This window comes from Lagenorhynchus albirostris, chromosome 3 (assembly GCF_949774975.1).
Source record: "Lagenorhynchus albirostris chromosome 3, mLagAlb1.1, whole genome shotgun sequence".
Lineage (NCBI taxonomy): Eukaryota > Metazoa > Chordata > Mammalia > Artiodactyla > Delphinidae > Lagenorhynchus > Lagenorhynchus albirostris.
Genome location: NC_083097.1, coordinates 87199464 through 87220901, shown reverse-complemented (window position 1 = coordinate 87220901; position 21438 = coordinate 87199464).

The following is a 21438-nucleotide window of genomic DNA, read 5'->3' as shown; positions in this document are numbered from 1 at the left end:
AAAAAATCACCCCTGGTTCCATTCTAAGTGTCCCATGAGTTCTGCCATCTTGCTCCCAGCAATGGCACTACTTAGTGTCCACCCTGAAGGAAGATCAAATAAAAAGAACTTTCAGTTCCTCTTCTTGCTGTCTGCTTTTTGACTCAGTTTAAGTTCTAAATATGGGGGTTTCTGTAACATTAATAAAAGAAACATTTTTAGTAACAACCCCTATCACAACACCCTGGGACGAGGATGCCAGCATCGGAGCCACAGTGCGGACATGGGAGGACCTGACAATTTGGGGTAAAAGCACTACCCCTGATGCTGTCACTGAGAGTTAATTCAGAAGAATTCAATCTACTGGGTGGCTCTCTGAGTCAACAACGTGCTTTGAAATATCCTGGATTTTAGTCATGATTATTCAAGCAAGAACTTCATGTCACTTGGTAACACACGGATGCTTGTCGATCTTGACAAGAACACAAAGAGAGGGACCAAAACAATCTCTAAGATTACAATGGTAAAGCAGAACAAAATATTTTTGCATGCTGTTTTGTTCACAAGTGCCAGGTGCTCCCTCAAACTGCATATATCATTTGAGATGCAAGTAGCCAAAGTCATTTTCTTTCCATCACAGCCATGAAACAAGTCAGTAAAATAAAAGCACATGTTTCTTCCTACACACATCTTAGAAAATGCATTTTATCAACACTCTATCCTCTCCTTTTGTGTTCAGAGCTTACTCTGTTGGGCCAAACAACAAAAACCCTGATTTGTGTAGCAGAGAGTGTGGAACACGTAACTCCCCTGAAATCTGTGCTTTGCTTTACTAGATCTGGACACATTTTCTGCAGTAGACAGAACAAGAAGTTCTGTGTCTTTTTTTATTCTTTCCTAAAGACAGTGTGCCAGCCAGCAAGCTGACTCCATTTATTTCTCCTACAGGGAGTCAGCGTGTTCCTTCTCCTGGAAGATGTAGGTACTTAAAATAGTAATAGGCTTTGTGGTTTACTGAGAGTATTTCATCCCAAGATCTTACGGGCATAAAGAAGAAAACATAAACTAATGGCTCTTTCCAACAAGCTTGGGAAGAATTAAATGGAAAGGAGGACTGTCACCATTCTTCCCTGGAGATACAAGAAGAAAGCGACTTAAGTCAGGGAGCCCAGGGAAAGATCCAGAGTCAAGTTGACCCAAAATTTGGACAGAGGCCCCCAGCCTGTTCCTCTTCATTTCTAATAACTTGATTAAGAGCTCCAGCAAAAAGAAAACACATGACATGTTTATCCCGTCTTTGAGAAGTTTCGAACGCAAAGCAGTTGGAAGAGGGGCACTAGGCAACTTCCCCAAATCTTCTTGTCTGTGAGTCAACTGTTTTATTATACAAGTGGACTTTTTAAACAAAACTTTAATTCTGTAATTTCTCAAGACAGTCCCAGTTTCTGTGCATATTCAAACCTATCTAAAACTTAGGAAGAATTTAAGAGAAGAATAATTTGTATCATCTCCTCTTTCATTCGTTTTCCCCTGACCTACATTCACACACTCACACTTTTACTTTTTTTTCTAGTTTTATGTTTTCACAGCACTTTTTTTCTTGACATCATCTACGCTAAGCAGTGTAAGGACACTGAGGGTCACTTGAGATACATTGAAACATCAATCTGATAACATCTAAAGCCATAGGGCAAAAACTTAGTGGTTAAAAGAAATCCTGCTAGGGGACGGCCAGCCAGGCCCTGTGGTGTTCACAGATCTGACCACAGCATGGATAATTTCCCAGAGCCCAGCTGTAAATGGAAACGTTTCTACACTGGCAGGGAGAGTCACTTGACATTTTGAATCCCTGGTGTCTTTTCCTCAACTCAGCTGACTTTCCCACCCACAGAGTACCCCAAGTTCTGGAGCCAGACAGAGCCATCGTTACATCCGTGTTCAGGCCTACAACTTGCTGGATCAGTCTAGCTGGCTAAATATGAGGGTGTGGGCTATGAGCACCAGAGGATTGGGCTCTGTACCTCCAAAGGGCTGACTAGCCATGGCACGAGGATCCACAGAGGACTTCCTTGAACTCTCTCTCTAGGTTTAACTTAGTCTGGACCGGAAACCAGCGCAAATTACACACCCTCCATTTACTTCTACTTCAGAGTTGAGGTTACCATGAATTAGAGTGCCCTGCATTCTGTGTGGGTCCTGCCCATCCCTGGTCCCTGTCAGTATTCAACAAAGCAAGTTAATCTCCCTGGTAAGTGACAGCTCTGCCCCTTGTAACTGGCATGGAATCAAGTTTTTAACTTGACTTGAGAAGTGAGAAGAATTCAGTACCAGCTAGAAGATTCATTAGCAAGCTGAATCAGTTTTAGCTGGAATCTGTATGGCTGTCCTCATCTCTTAGTTCGGCTTTTTTTTTTTATTTTCCTCTTATCATCGATCCGGTCCACAAGACTTATCAACTACTCTGTTTACTGAGGACACCAGCCTCCTTTGCTAAGTTGTTCACAGCCGGCTCACACAGCCCACTGCTCTGGCCCAAATTTTGACAGTTCCATAGAGAGGAGGGAAGAGTGGGGGAGCGCTACATTTCCACAGAAACTGACCAAAACTCCCCAAAATGCCATGGGGAGGCAAAAGCATCAGCAGAAATGGAGTCATCAGGAAGCTTAGTTATTGTGTGCAGTGGGTGGCCTTTCAGCAGCAGCCCCCCAAGTACCAGAAAATGTTTTCCATTCAAGCAATACGGGAAGAACCAAGAACCTACCTCAAAGGAACAGACATTCATGTTTCTGGTGGGTGATTTACAAAAGGGAAGATGGATTTTTCCACTCACTACACTATCTTCTCTGCTTCTAATCCCATTCTCTGCCCTGATCAAGTTTTATGGATGTATAGGCAGAAACAACTGAATGATGACTATGTAATTGGACATAAGGAAGAAGGCTTTGTCTAGCAAAATCCTGTAACGGGTACTGCACATCTGTGCTGCCCACTGTGGTCACCTCGGGGCAGTTGTCATCGGGAGACCCTCCCACTGGGAAATCTACATGAGAGACTGGAGCATAGTCATGCAGTGTGCCTGGAATCCTCTGAGGGGGCTGGCCCGCGCCCGCCCTAACCCCTACCCCCAACATCTGTGACATCTGTTCATGGCCTTGCAGAGCACACCGTTTAGCGGGAGTTCACATTGTGCGGAAGGATCTCAGGCTTCCCTCGAAAGAAACAGGCCTAGACCTCCTTGAGACCAGAAAACAAATTTATATTCCTCAGAACAACCTGTTCCCATGGAAGTTAGTGGGGATTTATTCTAGTCTCCTGCGGAAAGTGACTCCAGGGAACTAGAGAAAACAGCTGGAATCACAGCAAGTTTTTCATCTTTTTTTTTTTTTTTTGCAGTACGCAGGCCTCTCACTGCTGTGGCCCCTCCCGTTGCGGAGCACAGGCTCCGGACGCGCAGGCTCAGCGGGCCCAGCCGCTCCGCGGCATGTGGGATCTTCCCGGACCGGGGCACGAACCCGCATCCCCCGCATCGGCAGGCGGACTCTCAACCACTGAGCCACCAGGGAAGCCCAAGTTTTTCATCTTAAAATGAGATTTAGCCTTGCTGTGGACTGCATGTTTGCATCCCTCCAAAATTCATATGTTGACACCCTAGTCCCCAGCGTGATGATATTTGGACATAGGTCCTCTGGGAGGTGATTAGGTTGTGAGGGTGGAGTCCTCATGATGAGATTAGTGTTCTTATAGGAAGAGACAGAAGACAGCTTGCTTCTACCTGCTCCCCACCGTGTGAGGACCCAGCAAGACAGCCGGAACAAAGCAGAAGAAGGCCCTCACCAGAACATGGCCATGCTGCCACCTTAATCTCGGACTTCTCAGCCTCTAGCTGTGAGAAATAAGTTTCTATTGTTTAAGTCACCCAGTCTATAGTACTTGTTGTAGCAGCCTAAGCTGACTAAGACTTCACGTCATAGAATACTAACTTGCTGACTCTACCACAATGGCTTGGTTTTGATAGATCAAGGAAAAAAATCTACTGGAAAAGACAGAGGGAAAGTAAGATACACCATGCCTTAGAATCCAGAATCCAGCAGGGATGCTGTTGGCAAATAAATGATATCAAATCACAGGCAGACAGCAAGTTATTTCACTTCACCTGAAACAAGCTCCAAGAAAAAATATTAAGATTCTCTTATTCATTTAGCTATATTTTATGGCGCACCTACTATATGCCAGAACCTGTGCTAAGCACTGTGGGTATTTTTTAATAGGAGACTGACTGGCTTCATCCAGATAAAGCTCCCAGTCATTATGGGCTGTACATATCAGTTATAGGGCCTGTCACATCCACAGTCCCTTCCAAGGAAACCAAAGGAGGCAGTTCTCGGAAGCCATGTCATATACGATGTCTTCACATCCATGGTCACAGCTGACTGGACGGGCACTGGGCACCTGACTCAGAGGCAGCCAATCCAAAGGCTAGTCAGTGTCCTATGTGTGTCCTTGCAAAGGATAAAAAACATCTCTGCCTTTACTTGCTGTTTAGTAATTACCCAGGAACATTAGTATGGCCCTTGTGAAAGATAATATAAATAGAATGAGTTGGAGGCGGGGGAGAAACAAAAAAGCAGCAGATGTACAGAAAACAGTTTGGTCACATTTCTTCTAGCAAAGCCCTAACTTTTACCTGCTCAGTTCCATAGGGCTGCTTCCTGAAACCCAGAACCACTTTCGAGTTCCAGTCACTGTAAAGCCTGGTCATTATCTGGCTTCTATTTTGAAGTGTTCATGAGATTCTGATTCCATTACTGGCATAGGCATCCTTAAAATAAGCCCTCATTATTTGAGCTAGCCTGAGTGAATCATAGTTCCTTGCAAGCAAAACAGTCTATTAAACAAATATGATAGGATAAGAGGGGTACGAAGAAAGTGCAACAGAAGCACAGAGGGAGTAATTAACACTGCTAGAATTTTCAAAGCCTGATTTTGAATTTCAGTGTGATAGTACCGAAGAAATTTGCCGTATTTCAAAGGTCACCACATCTAAATTGACTCAATGAATTATATAAAGTGACACACGTGATTTTCTTGAAGACTTGTACTTTTTTTTCTTTTGGTGGGGTCAATGTAAAAAATGGTGAAAAGAGCCTCTTCTCCCTGCTGATACCCTGTATCAGTTGGTACAGAGAGGAGTTACAAGAGTTAAGTCTCCAGTTAGAGAGTATTTGAGATGGGCCAACAAACAACGAGACAACTGCCAACCACCACCGCAAATGAGCTCAATGATCAACAGTGGAAAAAAGGACCCACTCGAATTCCACAGGAGCAGACCAAGGAGAACCTTCTTTAACTGGTCCTCTGTTTGGGAACCAGGAGCCCTCTCCTATTAACATGTGACATTTCCTTAACACAGTGATGTACACGAGCAGCCAGGCTAATACTTGGGTTGGTGGTAACTTGTTTCTACTTAGCACAAGCTCCTCAGGGAAAGCAGAACCTGCTGAGCAGTCTCGATTGTACCCAGTATTTTCCAGCACCTGGCAGCCGTTATGCAGGGAATGAATCCCATTATCAAACATAAATGCTGTCAGAATGGCATGGAGGAATCCTCAACTTGTGCAGGCAAGGGCCATGAAACATATTGGTATAAATATTTTCTCTCTACAAGCTCATATCTTTTAAAAATTCCTTTTCAGTGGTGAGAATCCTTAAGCTGAAAAGGCAGGAAAGAGACGTTTCAAGGCATGAATTTGTGGTACGAAACCAAAAGATGTCTCCCCTGGTTTAAATCTGTGTGCTCTGAATGGGAGGGGGTGGCCGTGGGGAACACTTAATTCCAATTCTACTTGGCTGCTGCCAAAGTTTGCTCGTTCTCTTTGACTCCTGTGAAAAGCTCTCAGTACTGATGGAGAGTGCACAGTTTAGATTAACTGGATTAGAAGAAGGGAGAGAGATGGATATGATTCTTTCTTAGACACTAAAAATGGGATGGCTGTCTACTATAATAAGACCAAGAAAGGAGGCGTGCTTATCTCTACTCCAACCTGATGTCAGTAATCATGCAGAACATGAGAAGAGAGGTCCCTGTTAACCAAAGCAGGGGGTTTGTCTGGCCTTTGTAGGCTCCTGGATAAATCCATTAGCGCTGCAGCCTCGTGAGCCCCTCTCTGGTAGTACAATGTTTACCCGTATCTTCTGCTTGACACAAAAGCACCATCAAGACAAAGCCGAGGGACGTGTGGCTCTTCACTGCAAGGCAATGCCACCCCTGCTTATCTCTGTTAATTATTATTTATAGTCTACATTTGTTTTCAGGTGAAAATCAAATAACAGAAAGTAGAAAAGCCACCCTGCATTTCCTGAGCTCTGGTCTCATTAGCCAGATTTCCTTAAAACTCTTGGTACTTCAGAGTTTTGCCAAGTGGCTAAATGAAATGCACACAATTGCAAAGTGTTATGAATATTTATGATGGTTTAATGATGGGATTTTTTTGCATCCATGAATAATAAAGATTCTAACAAGAACAGATAACAAGATGGGGACAAAACAGTGAAGTGGTTAATACAAGAACTGCTCTTGGAGGGATCCCACTGAGAACAGCAGGAGCTGCGGCCTCTCCTCCTCTCTCACCAGAACCAAGTGCAAAGCAGGGGCACAGAGGTTAGCCTATTTTCTCCACTCTTTGAACAGATATCTTCAGCTAAAATAGGCATTTTATCCCTACTTTGTGCCTAAGCTCATGGTGTCCTCTGGAGGTAAGGGAACCTCAGAGTTACAGACACTGTCGTCAAGTGACCTTACACTGCTAACAGTAGTATTTGTTTCAGGCTTCGGTCACCAGCAGAATTTGCTGCTTTGCCTCTTCTGAACCACTTACTCGTTAAAAAGCACTTGGCTGAGGCTAAAGTTGCTAGGCCCTTGCTCTGGAAGCTGCTGACTCTCTCACAAACCTCAACTTGGGAAGGGCCTTCAGCAGAAGTTTCCAAAAGGTAGACGTTACAGTTGTTATCCCCACCAGTGTTTCATGTATTAAAGGCAAAGAATTCCCTATGTGAACCTGCCAGGCTCTGGCATGTAAGGCCACTCTCTGTCTCAGTTCCTACTCTCTTGCAGCCTGCCTGGCAGCGACTCAAAGGACAGCCACTGACATAATGGGGGATTAGATCAAGGAGCTCTGGGCTAGCTGCCACCTTTCGCTTGGGTGATTTACTCATGTGAAGCAAACCGTCCCCATCCCCCAAGATCATTCATTCATTCAGTAAATATTTATTGAGCACCTATTACATGCCACAAAACGTACTAAGCGTGTGTGATACATCAAGGAAGAAGAAAAGCAATGGTCTTATGTCAAAAATCTTACAAACTGGTAGGTAGGAAAGAATATAAAACATAAGCAAACCAAGTAAATGGTGGATCCTTGATAAAGTGACTCAGGCAACAAGGAAATAGGACTTCCATGTTTATCTTGGGAATAGGCTCGCTTGATGTCATAAATTCCAGGAAAGTTGTATGAAAATCAAATGATGTTTTTAAGTCCTTAAGGAGCATGTGTCTTTAATACAATCACATGATGAATACCTTCCTTAAATAATGACCGCGTCCTGCTTTATCTCCTTTGGGAGTCTGAATTTCCATATATTGAGTTTGGTATACACAGACATAAATGTCCACTCTACATAAACTGTACTTGGGATTGGAAAACAAATACCAAACAATAATATTGCCTAATATTTGGTTAACCCTTGTGTTGGGAAATGCACAATCACGCTCATAAATCTATTGATGCAAATTTATGGGAAAACAATTCTCATCTGGAAACTCATTTAAAGAGTAAGTTAGGTGCAGAGAAAGAATGTCTGATAGGCCCCTATGATTCCTTCACTCACTCTCCATCTCTATATTCCTCACCAGTATCTCACACAGTCCGACTTCGCTGCCTGCCTATTTTATTAAAGCCTGCTGTGTGGGAATTTCCTTTCTCTGCTTTACTAGCTACCAAGAAAACCCTGTCAGCGTGATTTTTCACACATTTTCTCTTCCTGCATTCTTCATTTCAGTGAAATTTCATCTCCCTGACTCACTGTCAAGTGTTTCACATCTGAAATCACACTCACTCGTAATCTCAAATAAAGCGCAAAAAGAGAAAGTCACAAAAGGAGAAATTACAGAACAAAGTCCTTCTCTCTCCAATTACTCAGACATTAAGCAAAAGCTACATGGGAATTGCCCACTCAAGACTGAGTACCAGCATCTACAGAGCAGAAGATTAGTCTTGGCACACAACATACCGCATTCCACAGCCCTTCTCATGGAGCACACACATCTGTCTAGGTATTAAAATCTGAGGAACTGATGATAGGTGTTTCATAGAGCAAAGAGTAATTGGGAACTGGATTCATACAGGATAGACCCTGGATGGCCTCCCCAGGGAATTAGAAACAGAGCTAGAGGAGGGAAAGCTAAAAGGGAAGGAGGAAGAAGAAAGGATGGAGAAGAAGAAAGCCTAATAGAAAAGAGACTAAGTAGCCTTGGAAGAAAAGTCTCTGCCTTTGCCACCTGACTGGCAGGAAAAACTCAAAGATCTCTTAGAAGAAATAAGCAGGCTTCTTATTTTTTTTTTTTTTTAATCATACAAAACAAAAAGCTCAATCACTCCAAAGGCTGCAATCTATGTAGGTGCATTCCAATTCCAATGAACCTAATTCCATGGACTAGGAGCACCAACAATTTATTTTTGCACCATGTACAGTAATAGCTGACAGTACCAAAAAAAAAAATAATTATAACATCACAATAACGTTAAGACAAAGAGCAGGACCCCAGGTCTGACTTTTTGCTTCTGATGTGTATGGTGGTCACACTTGGTCAGGTGGAGATCCAGTGTAACACTTAGCTGGACATGAGTCCTACTATCAAGGACTTGATGTCTAAAACCATAGGAAAAACATCCATGACAGAGATTGGAGGAAAATGACCATTTAAAATAGTTTGCGTGGGGCTTCCCTGGTGGCGCAGTGGTTGAGAATCTGCCTGCCAATGCAGGGGACACGGGTTCGAGCCCTGGTCTGGGAGGATCCCACATGCTGCGGAGCAACTAGGTCCATGAGCCACAACTACTGAGCCTGCGCGTCTGGAGCCTGTGCTCCGCAGCAAGAGAGGCCGCGATAGTGAGAGGCCCGCGCACTGCGATGAAGAGTGGCCCCCGCTTGCCGCAACTAGAGAAAGCCCTCGCACAGAAATGAAGACCCAACATAGACATAAATAAATAAATAAAATAGTTTTATAAATAAATAAAATAGCGTGGTTATCTGGGGTCAGAGGCCAGTGGAAGGAAGACTTTCTGCTTTCTTGCTCCATTTATTTCAGTTTACAAAGGATGAGCAGGAAAGGATGTGTGGGAGAGAGAAAAAGAAAAGAATGGAAAACCTAAGGCAATAATGATCTGTAGAAAAATATCAGCACTAGTCTGTGTCAACTCTTTCCATTCAATGGGTATTTCATCAACTAAGGTAATTAATTCTTAATGATTGCTTTTCGTGGCATTGAAATATTAAGGTCATGGGGAAAACAGACATGGACCAAAAACCTATGTGGAAAAAATTTACACAGTTTTAAAAGGAAAGTTAATCAATCAAATAAAACAGTACTAAGTAGTACCATAATGACTAATTTCAATCTAATTGTGGTTCCCTTGATCCCAAGCATGTACTTTGAGATCTCAAAAGATGGGCCAAGTCTAAAATAAAGGTACATGATGGAATCCACAGAAACCACATGAGACAGGTTCAGAGTGACAGACAGGTTTAGAGTGACAAACAGATGGTCCTAATCCCGTGAGAGACTTAGTTGTATCTAAACTTGCCGTCTTACTAAAAATGAGTGAGATGCTGATTTCTGTTAGCTTCTTGGTACAAATTAATAGATCACTAGTTCTGGAATCAGAGAAACATGAGTTTGAATCTTGTCTAGGCCACTTACTTACAGGAAAAAAATTTCCCCACGTTTTCACCCATAAAGGACTGGTAAGGAGACCTCCCTTAGATGCAGTTATTAAAAGAATTCTATAAGACATTACATGTCAAATAATAACCATGGTGACTGGTTCATGTTAAATGTTCAATAATAACTATCACCAACAAGAACATTTAAAACAGTATCTAGGAAATATTTGAACATAGTAACTAATTCCTCCTACTTTGCCTTTTTGTGCTTATCTTCTCCTGTTTTCTCTTCTTTTTCCTTACCCTGAGATGCAAATGTGTAGCTTTCCCAAATTCTACCATCATCTCTATTGCTTGTCATACTCCTTAAGAACAGAGGAAATGATTAAAATGTTCTTGTCTGACAGAATTACGAAAGTTCTGCAGATGGTACACCTGAGATGACAGCTTTATAAAAAGAAACCCATCAGAACATATCCTGCCAAATGAGAATCTCTTGCTTCTGAACAGTCCCTCTAAAATTCATACATGTACTCCCAATGTTGCTACCCTTGTTTAAAAAGTTTTCTCAACATTCCCATTTTGTAAATGTTTTAAAAATCTTTCAATGTCCTCAATGGTGATAAATTTGTGTGCTTTGAAGTTGCATTTAATTTTGAGAAATAGCCAAAAGTTCTTGAAAGCAAAGCTAAGTACAGAAGGTGATCTATCTGTGTAGTACTGTTTTTAAGCAAAAATGAGATTTAACTTGTAAAGCATCGATGTAATTTTCTTGCATGGATTTTAAGCATTTCTGAGGGAAAGTCCAAAGATATTTTGAATAAACTCAGTATTTCTGGAATCAGTATGAGTTTCTAAAGTTATTCCTTTGAAGGACAACTATTTTTGCTACTTAACTCTCTTTGTGTTTGTTTAAAATACAGTCACAGTCATCACTTTATAGACCCAGAGATGGTGACATTCCTCACATCTGTAATATATCATGTAATTAAAAATGTGTGAAAAAATTTAGCAATTAGAAATTTTAACTATGGAGTAGATCAGATTTCTTATTTTTCAGCTCAAGATGTGCATTTTATATGCTGTGTGAAAGTACTTGTGGCCTAATGGAAACATTCTGGTCTAGAAACTAGCTAATAATACTTGTAAGGCAAGTGAAGGTTGATAGCATTCAACACGGCAACCTTTGGTTCCTGGGCATCTTATTTACTAGTATTTTTTGGTAGTACAATAAAAATCTCCCATAATCATGGTCATCCCAAGGTGTACAGGATAGTATACTTCATGAATGATCCAAAAAAAAAAAAATGTGGACTTCCCTGGTGGCTCAGTGGTTAAGAATCTGCCTGCCAATGCAGGGGACATGGGTTCGATTCCTGGTCCAGGAAGATCCCACATGCCACGGAGCAACTAAGCCCGTGTGCCACAACTACTGAGCCTGCATGCCACAACTACTGAACCTTGCACGCCTAGAGCCTATGATCCACAACAAGAGAAGCCACCACAACGAGAAGCCCGTGCACCGCAACAAGAGCAGCTCCGGCTCACCGTGACTAGAGAAAGCCCACGCACAGCAATGAAGGCCTAACGCAGCCAAAGACTAAATTTAAAAAATTTTTAAAAAATGACGAAGGTTCTGGTTCAAGATGGCAAACCAGACACATGGATACACTGAATCTGCAGTTACATACAGAACAATTTCTTCCAAAAAAAACTCCAAAACTAGCTGAGTGACACCTATATACCAGGCAAATGGGGAAAAGCCCACAACAAAGTAGGTAGGAGAGGCTGAGACACAATATTGCAATAAACCCCACTCCCAGCTAAGTGATCCCACAACAAGAGGGAATTCAAAACCCTGAGCTTCTCCCATAGCAGTACAGGCTTTGAAGCCCACATCTGGCACACCAACTTTTAAAATCTGCACCTGAAAGACAAGCTCCCAAAACATCTAACTTTGAAAGCCAGTGGGGCTTGTGTCCATGAGAACTGCAAGGCTATAGCAAACTGAACAGCAGTTCTTAAAGAGCTCACATGTAGGCTCACCCACGCCAGGACCTGACTGAAAAGCATCCAGACATTCTGTGAAAGATGCTTATTTGCTTATCTTAAAGTATAGCCCTGAGGGGCAGGCATCTAATTTAACACACATCCAGGGACCTACTGCTATATTCTCTGAGGACAGGGGCCACCTTTACACTCTCTCTTTGCCTTATTCCAGCTCATCAGTATCTCTGAGAGAGGAGCTTGTACCTTCCTCTAGCACCCCAATTTTTGCTTCTGCCACCCAGAGGACAACTCTAGATTGCCTGGCTCTGGTGACCCGGAGAGAGGCAACAGACTGTGGCATCCAGTCTTTCAGTGAAAGAGGCCTATCAGTTTTTCTTCAGAGCAGAGGCCTGAGGGGCAGATGTCTAATTAAACACACATCTAAGGGCTGACTGTAATCTTCTACAGAGACTTTGGAGGATGTGCACTATCTTCATGATATCCTTCTGCCACTCTCCCGAGCATCAGTAACTCCCAGAGGGGGGCCTGTACATGTACCTTGTGCCCCAGTTTTTATGTCTGGTGCCCAGTTTTTTGGTTGCCATCCAGGGGTGCCCTTGATCACCAGTGGAGCTTGTGTTCACGAGTTCAATGGGACAGTGGCAAAGAAACAAATAGTTCTTACCTGGCAATTACCCCATGGCTAAGCACAGAGGGAGCAAATAGAAAAACCCAGCTCCCTGTCTCCTCTGAAAGAGGTATATTTTCAGGCATTAAAATCTATGACCTGAGAGTCTGGTTTCCAATCAGCCTGAATCTAGATGCTGACTGAGATCCTTCCCTTTGGGACAATGACAGATCTTGGCAAACCCTCAACTACAGGGAGTCACTAAAAATAAAACAGGCTGATTGGAAAGTCACAAAGGTTTGAGAGATAACCAAGAGCCAGGGCAGATCCTTCAGGATGGGGAGATGTTGCTCCTTTATATAATGCATAGATACCAGCTGAGAGTCAAGCAAAATTAAGAAAAAGAGGAATATGTTCCAAAAAGAGCAAGATAAAACCTCAGAAAAAAACCTTAGTGAAATGGAGATAAGTGATTTACTGGATAAAAGCTCAAAATAACAGTCATAAATATGCTTACTGAGCTCAGAAGAACAGATGAGCAAAGAAAATGTCACTAAAGACATACAAAATGTAAGAAAGTACCAAATAGAAGTCATTGAGCTTAGGAATACAATAATTGAACTGAAAAGCACAATAGAGGGGTCCAACAGCAGATTAGATGAAGCAGAAGAAAAGAAAAGTGAACTCAGAGACACAGTAGTGTAACTCATTCAATCAGAGAAGCAAAAAGAAAACAGAATAAAAAAAAGAGTGAAGATAGTTTAATGGAGTTATGGATATCAAGCAATCAACATTTCCATTTTAAGAGTACAGAAAGAGGAGAGAAAGGAGCAGAAAACTTATTTGAAGAAATGATGGCTGAAAACGTCCCTAACTTGTGGAAAAAGACACCCAGATCCAAGAAGCCCAGAGAGTCCAAACAAGAGAAACCCAAAGAGACCTACAATGAGACACATTATAATTAAAGTGTCAAAAGTTAAATAAAAGGAAAGAATCTTAAAAGCAGCAAGTGAAAAACAACTATGTACAGGAGAACCCACATAAGATAATGAGCAGATTTTTGAACAGAAACTTTGCACACCAGAAGGGAGTGGTAAGAGATATTCAAAGTGCAGAAAGAAATAACAAACAAAAAACAACTGTCAAGCAAGGATATGCTACCTGGCAAATTTATCCTTCAGAAATGAACATGAGATAGAGAGTTTTCCAGATGAGGGAAAGGAGTTTATCACCACTAAACTGGCCTTACAAGAAAAGTTAAAAGGACTTCTTTAGGCTGAAAAAGAGGCACAAATAAGTAAGAGGAAAACATATGAAAGTATAAATCTCATTGATAAAGGCAGGTAAATAGTAAAACTCAGAATAATCTAATGTTATAAAGTTGATAAAATAATCACTTGTAAAGCTAATATTAAAGTTAAAGGACAAATTAGTCAAAAATAGTTATAACTACAATAATTTGTTAAGGAATACACAAGAAAAAAGATGTCAATTTTGACATCAAAAACATAAAACATGAGGGGGTTTAAAAATGTAGAGCTTTAGAATGTGATCAAACTTAATATGTTCCAATGTAAAAGGACTGTTATAAATATAAGTTATTTTCTGTAAGCCTCATAAGCCACAAAAGATAAAAAGAATGGAAATTAACATATCATTACAGAAAATTATCAAATCACACATGAAGAGAGCAAGAGAAGGAGGAACAGAGGAATTTTCAATCATCCAGAAAACAAACAAAATGGCAATAAGTCTTATCAATCAGTACTTTAAATATAAATGTACTGGGACTTCCCTGGTGGCGCAGTGATTGGGAATCTGCCTGCCAATGCAGGGGACACAGGTTCGAGCCCTGGTCTGGGAAGATCCCACATGTCGCGGAGCAACTAAGCTGCAACTAAAAAAAAGCCCATACGCAGCAATGAAAACCCAATGCAGCCGAAAATAAATAAATTAATTAATTAAAAAATATATATATATATATAAAAATGTACTAAGTTGATCTCCAGTGAAAAGACAAAGTGGCTGAATGGATTAAAAAAAAACAACAAAAAAGACTCAACTATTTGCTGCTTACAAGAGACACACTTCAGGTTCCTGTTTGGTTGAAGGCTTCCCTAATTAGAGACAAGATGGCAGAGTAGAAGGACTTGAACTCACCTGCTCTCACAAAAACACGAAAATCACAACTAACTGCTGAACAATCATTGGGAAAAAAAAAATAACAAAAAAACAACAAAACAAACAAACAAAAGAAAAACACTGGAACCTACCAAAAAATGTATCTTACATCAAAAGACAAAGAAGAAGGGCTTCCCTGGTGGCGCAGTGGTTGAAAGTCCACCTGCCGATGCAGGGGATGCGGGTTTGTGCCCCGGTCCGGGAGGATCCCGCATGCCACAGAGCGGCTGGGCCCGTGAGCCATGGCTGCTGAGCCTGCGCGTCCGGAGCCTGTGCTCCGCAACGGGAGCAGCCACAACAGTGAGAGGCCCGCATACCGCAAAAAAAAAAAAAAAAAGAAAGATAAAGAAGAAGCCACAATGAGAAGATAGGAGGGGTGCAATCGTGACAAAATCAAATTCCATAACTGCCGGGTGAGCCACCCAGAAACTGGAAAATAATTATATTGCAGAGGTTGCCCCACAGGAGTGAAAGTTCTGAGCCCTACATCAGGCTTCCAAGCCTGGGGGTCTGGCATCGGAAGGAGAAGCTCCCAGAGCATCTGGCTTTGAAGGCCAGTGGGGTTTGATCACAGGAATTCCACAGGACTGGGGGAAACAGAAACTCCACTCTTCGAGGGTGCACACAACAATGTCTTGTGAGCACCAGGACCCAGGGGAAAAAGCAGTGACCTCATAGAAGTCTGGGGCCAGACTCACCTGCTGGTATTGGAGGGTCTCCTGTGGAGGCAGGGGCCTCTGTGGGGACAAAGACCCTGGTGGCAATAATTCTGGAGTACTCACTGCTGTGAGCCCACTTGGAGGCTGCCATTTTCTCAACAAGATCTGGCCCCACCCAACAGTCTGTAGGCTCCAGTGCTGGGATGCCTCAGGCCAAACAACAAACAGGGTGGGAACATAGACCCATCCATCAGCAGACAGCCTGCCTAAACTTGTCCAGAGTGCACAGCCACCTCTAAACAGACCCCTTGACACAGCCCTGCCCATCAGAGGGACAAGACCCAACTCCACCCAGCAGTGGGCAGGAAACAGTCCCTCCCACCAGGGAGCTTGCAAAAGCCTATTAGACCAGCCTTATCCACCAAGGGGCAGACAGCAAAAGCAAGAAGAACTACAACCCTGCAGCCGGCACAACAGAAACCACAATCAGAGAAAGCTAGGCAAAATGAGATGGCAGAGAAATATTGTGCAGACAAAGGAACAAGATAAAACTCCAGAAGAAAAGCTAAGTGAAGTGGAGACAGGCAATCTATCCCAAAAAGAATTCAGAGTAATAACAGTAAAGATAATCCAAGATCTCAGAAAAAGAATTGAGGTACAGACCAAGAAGATACAAGAAATGTTTAACAAAGAGCTAGAATATGTAAAGAACAAAAAAAAAGAGATGAACAATTCAAAAACTGAAATGAAAAATACACTAGAAAGAATCAATAGCAAAATAAATGGGGCAGAAGAATGGATAAGTGAGCTGGAAGACAGAATGATGAAAATCAGTTCCATGGGACAGAATAAAGAAAAAAGAATGAAAAGAAAGAGAACAGTCTAAGAGACCTGTGGGACAACATTAAATGCACGAACAGTCACATTATAGGGGTCCCAGAAGGAGAAGATAGAAAGGACCTGAGGAAATATTTGAAAAGGTAATAGCTGAAAATTTTCCTAACATGGGAAAGGAAACAGTCATCCAAGTCCAGGAAGGACAGTCCCAGGTAGGATAAACCGAAGGAGGAACACCCTGAGATACACAGTAATCAAACTGACAGAACTTAAAGACAAAGAGAAAATATTAAAAGCAAAGGGCTTCCCTGGTGGCGCAGTGGTTGAGAGTCTGCCTGCAGATGCAGGGGACACGGGGTAGTGCCCCAGTCCGGGAAGATCCCACATGCCGTGGAGTGGCTGGGCCCGTGAGCCATGGCCACTGAGTGTGTGCGTCTGGAGCCTGTGCTCTGCAACAGGAGAGGCCACAACAGTGAGAGGCCCGCGTAACGCAAAAAAAAAAAAAAAGGAATACAAATGCAATACTAAAGTCAGTCATCAAATCACAACAGAGGAGAACAAAATAGGAAGGGGAGAAGAAAGACCTACAAAAGCAAATCCAAAACAATTAACAAAATGGCACTAAGAACAAACATATTGATAATTACATTAAACATAAACAGATTAAATGCTCTAAGGAAAAGACATAGACTAGGGACTTCCCTGGTGGTGCATTGGTTAAGAATCTGCCTGCCAATGCAGGGGACACGGGTTTGATCCCTGGTCTGGGAAGATCCCACATGTTGCAGAGGAACTAAGCCTGTGCACGACAACAGCTGAGCCTGCACTCTAGAGCCCATGAACCACAACTGCTGAGCCCGCGTGCCACAGCTACTGAAGCCCGCACGCCTAGAGCACATGCTCCACAACAAGAGAAGTCACCGCAATGAGAAGCACATGCACCACAACAAAGAGTAGCTCTCACTGGCCGCAACTAGAGAAAGCCCATGGACAGCAACAAAGACCCAACACAGCCATAAATAAATAAATTTTAAAAAAAGACAAAACAATTAACAAAATGGCAATAAGAACATACATATTGATAATCACCTTAAGTGTAAATGGATTGAATGCTCCAACGAAAAGACACAGACTGGCTGAATGGATACAAAAACAAAAACCATATATATGTTGCCTACAAGAGACCCGTTTCAGATCTAGGCACACATACAGACTGAAAGTGAGAGGGTAGAAAAAGGTATTCCATGCAAATGGAAATCAAAAGAAAGCTGGAGTAGCAGTATGCATATCAGACAAAATAGATTTTTAAATAAAGACTGTTACAAGAGACAAAGAAGGACGCTACATAATGATCAAGGGATCAATCCAAGAAGAAGATATAACAAGTGTAAATATATATGCACCCAACATAGGAGCACCTCAATATATAAGGCACATATTAATAGCCATAAACATAATAGTTATGTCACTTTTATGACAGTAACATAATAATAGTGGGGGACTTTAACACTCACTTTCATCAATGAACAGATCATCCAGACAGAAAATCAATAAGGAAACACAGGCCTTAAATGACACATTTGACCAGATGGACTTAATTGATATTTATAGAACACTGCATCCAAAAGCAGCAAAAGACACATTCTTTTCAAGTGCACTTGGAACATTCTCCAGGACTGATCACATGCTGGCCCACAAAGTGAGCCTCGGTAAATTTAAAAAAACTGAAATCACATCAAGCATTTTTTCTGACCACAATGTTATGAGATTAGAAATCAACTACAAGAAAAAAAAACTTTAAAAAACCACAAACTCATGGAGGCTAAACAATATGCTACTAAACAACTAATGGATCACTGGAGAAATCAAAGAGGAAATCAAAATATACCTAGATACAAATGAAACTGAAAGCACAATGATCCAAAACCTCTGGGAAGCACCAAAAGCAGTTCTAAGAGGGAAGTTTATAGTACAATCTTACCTCAAGAAATAAGAAAAATCTCAAACAACCTAACCTTATGTCTAAAGCAACTAGAGAAAGAACAACAAACAAAACTGAAAGTTAGTAGAAGGAAAGAAATCATAAAGAGCAGAGCAGAAAAAAACGAAATAGAGACAAACAAAACAATAGAAAAGATGAATGAAACCTAAAGTTCGTTATTTGAAAAAAACAAAAATGATAAACCTTTAGCCAGACTCGTCAAGAAAAAAAAGGAAGAGGACTCAAATCAATGAAAAAAGAGACATTATAACTGACACCACAGAAATGTAAAGGATCATAAGAGAATAATACAAGCAACTATATGCCAATAAAATGGACAACCTAGAAGAAATGGACAAATTCTTAGAAAGGTACAATCTTCCAAGCCTCAACCAGGAAGAAACAGAAAATATGAACAGAACAATCACAAGCACTGAAAATGAAACTGATTTAAAAACTCCCAACAAACAAAAGTCCAGGAACAGATGGCTTCAGGTGAATTCTATCAAACATTTAGAGAAGAGACAACACCTGTTCTTCTGAAATTATTCCAAAATTGTGGAGGAAGGAACACTCCCAAACTCATTCTATAAGGCCACCATCACCCCGATACGAAAACCAGACAAAGATACCACAAAAAAGAAAACTATAGGCCCATATCATTGGTGAACATAGACACAGAAATCTGCAACAAAACTCTAGCAATCTGAATCCAACAATACATTAAAAGGATTGTACACCATAATCAAGTGGGATTTATCTCAGGGATGCCAGGATTTTTCAATATCCACAGATCAATCAGTGTGATACACTACATAAACAAACTGAAGAATAAAAGCCATATGATCATCTCAATAGATGCAGAAAAAGCTCTTGACAAAATTCAACATGTATTTATGATAAAAATTCTGCAAAAAGTGGGCACAGAGGGAACATACCTCAACATAATAAAGGCCATATATGACAAAGCTACAGCTAACATCATACTCAACATTGAAAAGCTGAAAGCATTTCCTCTAATCAATATTGTCAAATGACTGTACTACCTAAGGCAATCTACAGATTCAATGCAATACCTATCAAATTACTAAAGGAATTTTTCACAGAATTAGAGCAAAACATTTTCAAATTTGTATGGAGTCACAAAAGACCCTGTATAGCCAAAGCAATCTTGATAAAGGAAAACGGAGCTGGAGGAATCAGGCTCCCTGACTTCAGACTATACTACAAAGCTACAATAATCAATACAGTATGGTACTGGCACAAAGACAGACTTATAGATCAATGGAACAGGATAGAAAGCCCAGAAATAATCCCATGCACCTATGATCAGTTAATCTACAACAAAGGAAGCAGGAATATACAATGCAGAAAAGACAGTGTGTTCAGTAATTTGTGCTGGGAAAACTGGACAGCTACATGTAAAAGAATGAAATTAGAACATTCTTTAACACCATACAAAAAACAAACTCAAAATGGATTAAAGACCTAAATGTAAGACTGGATACTATAAAACTCTTAGAGAAAAACATAGGCAGAACACTCTGACATAAATCACAGCAATTATCATTTTGGATCCACCTCCTAGAGTAATGAAAATTAAAACAAAAATAAACAAATGGGACCTAATTAAACTTAAAAGCTTCTGCACAGCAAAGGAAACTATAAACAAAATGAAAAGACAAACCACAGAATGGGAGAAGGTATCTGCGAATGATGCAACTGACAAGGGATTAATCTCCAAAATATACAAACAGCTCATGTAACTCAATATCACAAAAACAAACCCAATCAAAAAATGGGCAGAATACCTGAACAGACATTTGTCCAAAACCAGATGTTCTTGTTATTTTATGATCGTCTGGTGGGAAATGATGGTTAATGAAAATGTGCAAAGATTGAAATTTGTTCCACCTACTGTATATAAATCATCAACATGAATGATCAGTTTTGAAATAATATTATTATTCCTATTAGTCTATAGAAATGCAACAAATCTTTGGATATTGATTTCTGTATCCTTCAACTTTTTAAAATTCATTTATTCTAATGGTTATTTTTGGTGGAGTCTTGAGGGTTTCCTATGTATGATATCATGTCATCTGCAAATAGTGGCAGTTTTACCTCTTCCTTTTAAATTTGGATGACTTTTATTTCTTTTTCTAATAGCTCTGATGGGACTTCCAATACTGTGTTGAATAAAAGTGGCAAAAGTTCCATCCTTATCATATTCCTGATCTTAGAGGAAAAGCTTTCAGATTTTCACCACTGAGTATGATGCTAGCTGTGGGATTTTCATATATGGCCTTTATTAGGTTGAGGCAGATTTCTCTCTATCCTGTTCCATTGATCTGTAAGTCTGCCTTTGTGCCAGTACCATACTGTATTGATTATTGTAGCTTTGTAATATAGTCTGAAGTCAGGGAGCCTGATTCCTCCAGCTCCGTTTTCCTTTATCAAGATTGCTTTGGCTATACAGGGTCTTTTGTGACTCCATACAAATTTGAAAATTTTTTGTTCTAGTTCTGTGAAAAATGCCATTGGTAATTTGTTAGGGATTGCATTGAATCTGTAGATTGCCTTGGGTAGTACAGTCATTTGACAATATTGATTCTTCCAATCTAAGAATATATCTCTCCATCTGTGTCATCTTTGATTTCTTTCATCAGTATCTTATACTTTTTTGAATACAGGTCTTTTGCCTCCTTAGGTAGGTTTATAGCTAGGTATTTTATTCTTTTGATGTGACGGTAAATGGGATTAATTTCTCTTTCTGACCTTTCATTGTAAGTGTATAGAAATGCAAGAGAATTTATTGATGAGTGCTAGTAGTTTTCTGCTGGATCTTTAGGATTTTCTATGTATAGTATCACGTCATCTGCCATCTGCAGATAGTGAGTTTTACTTCTTCTCCAGTTTGGATGGCTTTTATTTCTTTTTCTTCTCTGATTGCCATGGCTAGCACTTCCAAAACTATGTTGAATAAAACTGGCGAGAGTGGACATCCTTGTCTTGCTCCTCATCTTGGAGGAAATGCTTTCAGCTTTTCAATGTTGAGTATGATGTTAGCTGTAGGTTTGTCATATATGGCCTTTATTATGTTGAGGTATGTTCCCTCTGTGCCCACTTTTTGCAGAATTTTTATCATAAATACATGTTGAATTTTGTCAAGAGCTTTTTCTGCATCTATTGAGATGATCATATGGCTTTTATTCTTCAGTTTGTTTATGTAGTATATCACACTG